Source organism: Petromyzon marinus, unplaced genomic scaffold, assembly GCF_048934315.1.
Source record: "Petromyzon marinus isolate PM22_M1 ecotype Great Lakes invasive population unplaced genomic scaffold, UKy_Petmar_22M1.pri1.0 PM_G_Scaffold_99, whole genome shotgun sequence".
Taxonomy (NCBI): domain Eukaryota; kingdom Metazoa; phylum Chordata; class Hyperoartia; order Petromyzontiformes; family Petromyzontidae; genus Petromyzon; species Petromyzon marinus.
This window is the reverse complement of record NW_027423056.1, coordinates 28001-38894: the sequence shown is the minus strand read 5'-3', so window position 1 is coordinate 38894 and position 10894 is coordinate 28001.

Sequence of the window (10894 nt, the reverse complement as noted above, 5' to 3'; positions counted from 1 at the left end):
TCAGTACACATTGACCAGCGTGGTGAAGTATGGTCAGGTCACATTGACCAGCGTGCTGAAGTATGGTCAGGTCACATTGACCAGAGTGGTGAAGTATGGTCAGTACACATTGACCAGCGTGGTGAAGTATGGTCAGTACACATTGACCAGCGTGGTGAATAATGGTCAGTACACATTGACCAGCGTGGTGAAGTATGGTCAGGTCACATTGACCAGCGTGGTGAAGTATGGTCAGTACACATTGACCAGCGTGGTGAAGTATGGTCAGTACACATTGACCAGCGTGGTGAAGTATGGTCAGTACACATTGACCAGAGTGGTGAAGTATGGTCAGTACACATTGACCAGGGTGGTGATGTATGGTCAGTACACATTGACCAGGGTGGTGAAGTATGGTCAGTACACATTGACCAGGGTGGTGAAGTATGGTCAGTACACATTGACCAGGGTGGTGAAGTATGGTCAGTACACATTGACCAGCGTGGTGAAGTATGGTCAGGTCACATTGACCAGGGTGGTGAAGTATGGTCAGTACACATTGACCAGAGTGGTGAAGTATGGTCAGGTCACATTGACCAGGGTGGTGAAGTATGGTCAGTACACATTGACCAGCGTGGTGAAGTATGGTCAGTACACATTGACCAGGGTGGTGAAGTATGGTCAGTACACATTGACCAGGGTGGTGAAGTATGGTCAGTACACATTGACCAGGGTGGTGAAGTATGGTCAGGTCACATTGACCAGCGTGGTGAAGTATGGTCAGTACACATTGACCAGCGTGGTGAAGTATGGTCAGTACACATTGACCAGCGTGGTGAAGTATGGTCAGGTCACATTGACCAGAGTGGTGAAGTATGGTCAGTACACATTGACCAGCGTGGTGAAGTATGGTCAGTACACATTGACCAGCGTGGTGAAGTATGGTCAGTACACATTGACCAGCGTGGTGAAGTATTGTCAGGTCACATTGACCAGCGTGGTGAAGTATGGTCAGTACACATTGACCAGCTTGGTGAAGTATGGTCAGTACACATTGACCAGCGTGGTGAAGTATGGTCAGTACACATTGACCAGCGTGGTGAAGTATGGTCAGTACACATTGACCAGCGTGGTGAAGTATGGTCAGTCCACATTGACCAGCCTGGTGAAGTATGGTCAGTCCACATTGACCAGCGTGGTGAAGTATGGTCAGTCCACATTAACCAGAGTGGTGAAGTATGGTCAGGTCACATTGACCAGCGTGGTGAAGTATGGTCAGTACACATTGACCAGCGTGGTGAAGTATGGTCAGTACACATTGACCAGAGTGGTGAAGTATGGTCAGTACACATTGACCAGGGTGGTGAAGTATGGTCAGTACACATTGACCAGGGTGGTGAAGTATGGTCAGTACACATTGACCAGGGTGGTGAAGTATGGTCAGTACACATTGACCAGGGTGGTGAAGTATGGTCAGTACACATTGACCAGGGTGGTGAAGTATGGTCAGGTCACATTGATCAGGGTGGTGAAGTATGGTCAGTACACATTGACCAGCATGGTGAAGTATGGTCAGTACACATTGACCAGGGTGGTGAAGTATGGTCAGTACACATTGACCAGGGTGGTGAAGTATGGTCCGGTCACATTGACCAGCGTGGTGAAGTATGGTCAGTCCACATTGACCAGCGTGGTGAAGTATGGTCAGTACACATTGACCAGGGTGGTGAAGTATGGTCAGGTCACATTGACCAGCGTGGTGAAGTATGGTCAGTACACATTGACCAGGGTGGTGAAGTATGGTCAGTACACATTGACCAGCGTGGTGAAGTATGGTCAGTACACATTGACCAGGGTGGTGAAGTATGGTCAGTACACATTGACCAGAGTGGTGAAGTATGGTCAGGTCACATTGACCAGGGTGGTGAAGTATGGTCAGTACACATTGACCAGCGTGGTGAAGTATGGTCAGTACACATTGACCAGGGTGGTGAAGTATGGTCAGTACACATTGACCAGGGTGGTGAAGTATGGTCAGTACACATTGACCAGGGTGGTGAAGTATAGTCAGTACACATTGACCAGGGTGGTGAAGTATGGTCAGTACACATTGACCAGCGTGGTGAAGTATGGTCAGTCCACATTGACCAGAGTGGTGAAGTATGGTCAGGTCACATTGACCAGCGTGGTGAAGTATGGTCAGGTCACATTTACCAGGGTGGTGAAGTATGGTCAGTACACATTGACCAGAGTGGTGAAGTATGGTCAGGTCACATTGACCAAGGTGGTGAAGTATGGTCAGTACACATTGACCAGCGTGGTGAAGTATGGTCAGTACACATTGACCAGGGTGGTGAAGTATGGTCAGTACACATTGACCAGGGTGGTGAAGTATGGTCAGTACACATTGACCAGGGTGGTGAAGTATGGTCAGTACACATTGACCAGCGTGGTGAAGTATGGTCAGTCCACATTGACCAGCGTGGTGAAGTATGGTCAGTACACATTGACCAGAGTGGTGAAGTATGGTCAGTACACATTGACCAGCGTGGTGAAGTATGGTCAGTACACATTGACCAGCGTGGTGAAGTATGGTCAGTACACATTGACCAGCGTGGTGAAGTATGGTCAGTACACATTGACCAGCGTGGTGAAGTATGGTCAGTACACATTGACCAGCGTGGTGAAGTATGGTCAGGTCACATTGACCAGCGTGGTGAAGTATGGTCAGTACACATTGACCAGCTTGGTGAAGTATGGTCAGTACACATTGACCAGCGTGGTGAAGTATGGTCAGTACACATTGACCAGCGTGGTGAAGTATAGTCAGGTCACATTGACCAGCGTGGTTAAGTATGGTCAGGTCACATTGACCAGAGTGGTGAAGTATGGTCAGTACACATTGACCAGCGTGGTGAAGTATGGTCAGTACACATTGACCAGCGTGGTGAATAATGGTCAGTACACATTGACCAGCGTGGTGAAGTATGGTCAGGTCACATTGACCAGCGTGGTGAAGTATGGTCAGTACACATTGACCAGAGTGGTGAAGTATGGTCAGGTCACATTGACCAGCGTGGTGAAGTATGGTCAGGTCACATTGACCAGGGTGGTGAAGTATGGTCAGTACACATTGACCAGAGTGGTGAAGTATGGTCAGGTCACATTGACCAGGGTGGTGAAGTATGGTCAGTACACATTGACCAGCGTGGTGAAGTATGGTCAGTACACATTGACCAGGGTGGTGAAGTATGGTCAGTACACATTGACCAGGGTGGTGAAGTATGGTCAGTATACATTGACCAGGGTGGTGAAGTATGGTCAGTACACATTGAACAGCGTGGTGAAGTATGGTCAGTCCACATTGACCAGCGTGGTGAAGTATGATCAGTACACATTGACCAGAGTGGTGAAGTATGGTCAGTACACATTGACCAGCGTGGTGAAGTATGGTCAGTACACATTGACCAGCGTGGTGAAGTATGGTCAGTACACATTGACCAGCGTGGTGAAGTATGGTCAGGTCACATTGACCAGCGTGGTGAAGTATGGTCAGTACACATTGACCAGCTTGGTGAAGTATGGTCAGTACACATTGACCAGCGTGGTGAAGTATGGTCAGTACACATTGACCAGCGTGGTGAAGTATGGTCAGGTCACATTGACCAGCGTGGTGAAGTATGGTCAGGTCACATTGACCAGAGTGGTGAAGTATGGTCAGTACACATTGACCAGCGTGGTGAAGTATGGTCAGTACACATTGACCAGCGTGGTGAATAATGGTCAGTACACATTGACCAGCGTGGTGAAGTATGGTCAGTCCACATTGACCAGCGTGGTGAAGTATGGTCAGTACACATTGACCAGCGTGTTGAAGTATGGTCAGTACACATTGACCAGCGTGGTGAAGTATGGTCATTACACATTGACCAGAGTGGTGAAGTATGGTCAGTACACATTGACCAGGGTGGTGAAGTATGGTCAGTACACATTGACCAGGGTGGTGAAGTATGGTCAGTACACATTGACCAGGGTGGTGAAGTATGGTCAGTACACATTGACCAGGGTGGTGAAGTATGGTCAGTACACAGTGACCAGGGTGGTGAAGTATGGTCAGTACACATTGACCAGGGTGGTGAAGTATGGTCAGTACACATTGACCAGGGTGGTGAAGTATGGTCAGTACACATTGACCAGCGTGGTGAAGTATGGTCAGTCCACATTGACCAGAGTGGTGAAGTATGGTCAGGTCACATTGACCAGCGTGGTGAAGTATGGTCAGGTCACATTGACCAGGGTGGTGTAGTATGGTCAGTACACATTGACCAGAGTGGTGAAGTATGGTCAGGTCACATTGACCAGGGTGGTGAAGTATGGTCAGTACACATTGACCAGCGTGGTGAAGTATTGGTCAGTCCACATTGACCAGAGTGGTGAAGTATGGTCAGGTCACATTGACCAGCGTGGTGTAGTATGGTCAGGTCACATTGACCAGGGTGGTGTAGTATGGTCAGTACACATTGACCAGAGTGGTGAAGTATGGTCAGGTCACATTGACCAGGGTGGTGAAGTATGGTCAGTACACATTGACCAGCGTGTTGAAGTATGGTCAGTACACATTGACCAGGGTGGTGAAGTATGGTCAGTACACATTGACCAGGGTGGTGAAGTATGGTCAGTACACATTGACCAGGGTGGTGAAGTATGGTCAGTACACATTGACCAGCGTGGTGAAGTATGGTCAGTACACATTGACCAGCGTGGTGAAGTATGGTCAGTCCACATTGACCAGCGTGGTGAAGTATGGTCAGTACACATTGACCAGAGTGGTGAAGTATGGTCAGTACACATTGACCAGCGTGGTGAAGTATGGTCAGTACACATTGACCAGCGTGGTGAAGTATGGTCAGTACACATTGACCAGCGTGGTGAAGTATGGTCAGGTCACATTGACCAGCCTGGTGAAGTATGGTCAGTACACATTGACCAGCTTGGTGAAGTATGGTCAGTACACATTGACCAGCGTGGTGAAGTATGGTCAGTACACATTGACCAGCGTGGTGAAGTATGGTCAGGTCACATTGACCAGCGTGGTGAAGTATGGTCAGGTCACATTGACCAGGGTGGTGAAGTATGGTCAGTACACATTGACCAGCGTGGTGAAGTATGGTCAGTACACATTGACCAGGGTGGTGAAGTATGGTCAGTACACATTGACCAGGGTGGTGAAGTATGGTCAGTACACATTGACCAGGGTGGTGAAGTATGGTCAGTACACATTGACCAGCGTGGTGAAGTATGGTCAGTCCACATTGACCAGCGTGGTGAAGTATGGTCAGTACACATTGACCAGCTTGGTGAAGTATGGTCAGTACACATTGACCAGCGTGGTGAAGTATGGTCAGTACACATTGACCAGCGTGGTGAAGTATGGTCAGGTCACATTGACCAGCGTGGTGAAGTATGGTCAGGTCACATTGACCAGAGTGGTGAAGTATGGTCAGTACACATTGACCAGCTTGGTGAAGTATGGTCAGTACACATTGACCAGCGTGGTGAATAATGGTCAGTACACATTGACCAGCGTGGTGAAGTATGGTCAGTCCACATTGACCAGCGTGGTGAAGTATGGTCAGTACACATTGACCAGCGTGTTGAAGTATGGTCAGTACACATTGACCAGCGTGGTGAAGTATGGTCAGTACACATTGACCAGCGTGGTGAATAATGGTCAGTACACATTGACCAGCGTGGTGAAGTATGGTCAGTACACATTGACCAGCGTGGTGAAGTATGGTCAGTACACATTGACCAGCGTGGTGAAGTATGGTCAGGTCACATTGACCAGCGTGGTGAAGTATGGTCAGTACACATTGACCAGCTTGGTGAAGTATGGTCAGTACACATTGACCAGCGTGGTGAAGTATGGTCAGTACACATTGACCAGCGTGGTGAAGTATGGTCAGGTCACATTGACCAGCGTGGTGAAGTATGGTCAGGTCACATTGACCAGAGTGGTGAAGTATGGTCAGTACACATTGACCAGCGTGGTGAAGTATGGTCAGTACACATTGACCAGCGTGGTGAATAATGGTCAGTACACATTGACCAGCGTGGTGAATAATGGTCAGTCCACATTGACCAGCGTGGTGAAGTATGGTCAGTACACATTGACCAGCGTGTTGAAGTATGGTCAGTACACATTGACCAGCGTGGTGAAGTATGGTCATTACACATTGACCAGAGTGGTGAAGTATGGTCAGTACACATTGACCAGGGTGGTGAAGTATGGTCAGTACACATTGACCAGGGTGGTGAAGTATGGTCAGTACACATTGACCAGCGTGGTGAAGTATGGTCAGGTCACATTGACCAGCGTGGTGAAGTATGGTCAGTACACATTGACCAGCTTGGTGAAGTATGGTCAGTACACATTGACCAGCGTGGTGAAGTATGGTCAGTACACATTGACCAGCGTGGTGAAGTATGGTCAGGTCACATTGACCAGCGTGGTGAAGTATGGTCAGGTCACATTGACCAGAGTGGTGAAGTATGGTCAGGTCACATTGACCAGCGTGGTGAAGTATGGTCAGGTCACATTGACCAGCGTGGTGAATAATGGTCAGTACACATTGACCAGCGTGGTGAAGTATGGTCAGTCCACATTGACCAGCGTGGTGAAGTATGGTCAGTACACATTGACCAGCGTGTTGAAGTATGGTCAGTACACATTGACCAGCGTGGTGAAGTATGGTCATTACACATTGACCAGAGTGGTGAAGTATGGTCAGTACACATTGACCAGGGTGGTGAAGTATGGTCAGTACACATTGACCAGCGTGGTGAAGTATGGTCAGTACACATTGACCAGGGTGGTGAAGTATGGTCAGTACACATTGACCAGGGTGGTGAAGTATGGTCAGTACACAGTGACCAGGGTGGTGAAGTATGGTCAGTACACATTGACCAGGGTGGTGAAGTATGGTCAGTACACATTGACCAGGGTGGTGAAGTATGGTCAGTACACATTGACCAGGGTGGTGAAGTATGGTCAGTACACATTGACCAGCGTGGTGAAGTATGGTCAGTCCACATTGACCAGAGTGGTGAAGTATGGTCAGGTCACATTGACCAGCGTGGTGAAGTATGGTCAGGTCACATTGACCAGGGTGGTGAAGTATGGTCAGTACACATTGACCAGAGTGGTGAAGTATGGTCAGGTCACATTGACCAGGGTGGTGAAGTATGGTCAGTACACATTGACCAGCGTGGTGAAGTATGGTCAGTACACATTGACCAGGGTGGTGAAGTATGGTCAGTACACATTGACCAGGGTGGTGAAGTATGGTCAGTACACATTGACCAGGGTGGTGAAGTATGGTCAGTACACATTGACCAGCGTGGTGAAGTATGGTCAGGTCACATTGACCAGCGTGGTGAAGTATGGTCAGTACACATTGACCAGAGTGGTGAAGTATGGTCAGTACACATTGACCAGCGTGGTGAAGTATGGTCAGTACACATTGACCAGCGTGGTGAAGTATGGTCAGTACACATTGACCAGCGTGGTGAAGTATGGTCAGGTCACATTGACCAGCCTGGTGAAGTATGGTCAGTACACATTGACCAGCGTGGTGAAGTATGGTCAGTACACATTGACCAGCGTGGTGAATAATGGTCAGTACACATTGACCAGCGTGGTGAAGTATGGTCAGGTCACATTGACCAGCGTGGTGAAGTATGGTCAGGTCACATTGACCAGAGTGGTGAAGTATGGTCAGTACACATTGACCAGCGTGGTGAAGTATGGTCAGTACACATTGACCAGAGTGGTGAAGTATGGTCAGTACACATTGACCAGGGTGGTGAAGTATGGTCAGTACACATTGACCAGCGTGGTGAAGTATGGTCAGTACACATTGACCAGGGTGGTGAAGTATGGTCAGTACACATTGACCAGCGTGGTGAAGTATGGTCAGTACACATTGACCAGCTTGGTGAAGTATGGTCAGTACACATTGACCAGCGTGGTGAAGTATGGTCAGTACACATTGACCAGGGTGGTGAAGTATGGTCAGGTCACATTGACCAGCGTGGTGAAGTATGGTCAGGTCACATTGACCAGAGTGGTGAAGTATGGTCAGTACACATTGACCAGCGTGGTGAAGTATGGTCAGTACACATTGACCAGCGTGGTGAAGTATGGTCAGTACACATTGACCAGCGTGGTGAAGTATGGTCAGTCCACATTGACCAGGGTGGTGAAGTATGGTCAGTACACATTGACCAGCGTGGTGAAGTATGGTCAGTACACATTGACCAGGGTGGTGAAGTATGGTCAGTACACATTGACCAGGGTGGTGAAGTATGGTCAGTACACATTGACCAGGGTGGTGAAGTATGGTCAGTACACATTGACCAGCGTGGTGAAGTATGGTCAGTACACATTGACCAGGGTGGTGAAGTATGGTCAGTACACATTGACCAGGGTGGTGAAGTATGGTCAGTACACATTGACCAGGGTGGTGAAGTATGGTCAGTACACATTGACCAGGGTGGTGAAGTATGGTCAGTACACATTGACCAGCGTGGTGAAGTATGGTCAGGTCACATTGACCAGCGTGGTGAAGTATGGTCAGTACACATTGACCAGAGTGGTGAAGTATGGTCAGTACACATTGACCAGCGTGGTGAAGTATGGTCAGTACACATTGTCCAGCGTGGTGAAGTATGGTCAGGTCACATTGACCAGCGTGGTGAAGTATGGTCAGTACACATTGACCAGAGTGGTGAAGTATGGTCAGGTCACATTGACCAGCGTGGTGAAGTATGGTCAGGTCACATTGACCAGGGTAGTGAAGTATGGTCAGTACACATTGACCAGAGTGGTGAAGTATGGTCAGGTCACATTGACCAGCGTGGTGAAGTATGGTCAGGTCACATTGACCAGGGTAGTGAAGTATGGTCAGTACACATTGACCAGAGTGGTGAAGTATGGTCAGGTCACATTGACCAGGGTGGTGAAGTATGGTCAGTACACATTGACCAGCGTGGTGAAGTATGGTCAGTACACATTGACCAGGGTGGTGAAGTATGGTCAGTACACATTGACCAGGGTGGTGAAGTATGGTCAGTACACATTGACCAGGGTGGTGAAGTATGGTCAGTACACATTGACCAGCGTGGTGAAGTATGGTCAGTCCACATTGACCAGCGTGGTGAAGTATGGTCACTACACATTGACCAGCGTGGTGAAGTATGGTCAGTACACATTGACCAGCGTGGTGAAGTATGGTCAGTACACATTGACCAGAGTGGTGAAGTATGGTCAGGTCACATTGACCAGCGTGGTGAAGTATGGTCAGGTCACATTGACCAGGGTAGTGAAGTATGGTCAGTACACATTGACCAGAGTGGTGAAGTATGGTCAGGTCACATTGACCAGCGTGGTGAAGTATGGTCAGGTCACATTGACCAGGGTAGTGAAGTATGGTCAGTACACATTGACCAGAGTGGTGAAGTATGGTCAGGTCACATTGACCAGGGTGGTGAAGTATGGTCAGTACACATTGACCAGCGTGGTGAAGTATGGTCAGTACACATTGACCAGGGTGGTGAAGTATGGTCAGTACACATTGACCAGGGTGGTGAAGTATGGTCAGTACACATTGACCAGGGTGGTGAAGTATGGTCAGTACACATTGACCAGCGTGGTGAAGTATGGTCAGTACACATTGACCAGCGTGGTGAATAATGGTCAGTACACATTGACCAGAGTGGTGAAGTATGGTCAGTACACATTAACCAGCGTGGTGAAGTATGGTCAGTACACATTGACCAGCGTGGTGAAGTATGGTCAGTACACATTGACCAGCGTGGTGAAGTATGGTCAGGTCACATTGACCAGCGTGGTGAAGTATGGTCAGTACACATTGACCAGCTTGGTGAAGTATGGTCAGGTCACATTGACCAGCGTGGTGAAGTATGGTCAGGTCACATTGACCAGAGTGGTGAAGTATGGTCAGTACACATTGACCAGAGTGGTGAAGTATGGTCAGGTCACATTGACCAGGGTGGTGAAGTATGGTCAGTACACATTGACCAGCGTGGTGAAGTATGGTCAGTACACATTGACCAGGGTGGTGAAGTATGGTCAGTACACATTGACCAGCGTGGTGAAGTATGGTCAGTACACATTGACCAGAGTGGTGAAGTATGGTCAGTACACATTGACCAGCGTGGTGAAGTATGGTCAGGACACATTGACCAGCGTGGTGAAGTATGGTCAGTACACATTGACCAGAGTGGTGAAGTATGGTCAGTACACATTGACCAGCGTGGTGAAGTATGGTCAGTACACATTGACCAGCGTGGTGAAGTATGGTCAGGTCACATTGACCAGGGTGGTGAAGTATGGTCAGTACACATTGACCAGCTTGGTGAAGTATGGTCAGTCCACATTGACCAGAGTGGTGAAGTATGGTCAGGTCACATTGACCAGAGTGGTGAAGTATGGTCAGTACACATTGACCAGCGTGGTGAATAATGGTCAGAACACATTGACCAGAGTGGTGAAGTATGGTCAGGTCACATTGACCAGCGTGGTGAAGTATGGTCAGTACACATTGACCAGCGTGGTGAAGTATGGTCAGTACACATTGACCAGCGTGGTGAAGTATGGTCATTACACATTGACCAGAGTGGTGAAGTATGGTCAGTACACATTGACCAGCGTGGTGAAGTATGGTCAGGTCACATTGACCAGCGTGGTGAAGTATGGTCAGTACACATTGACCAGAGTGGTGAAGTATGGTCAGTACACATTGACCAGGGTGGTGAAGTATGGTCAGTACACATTGACCAGGGTGGTGAAGTATGGTCAGTACACATTGACCAAGGTGGTGAAGTATGGTCA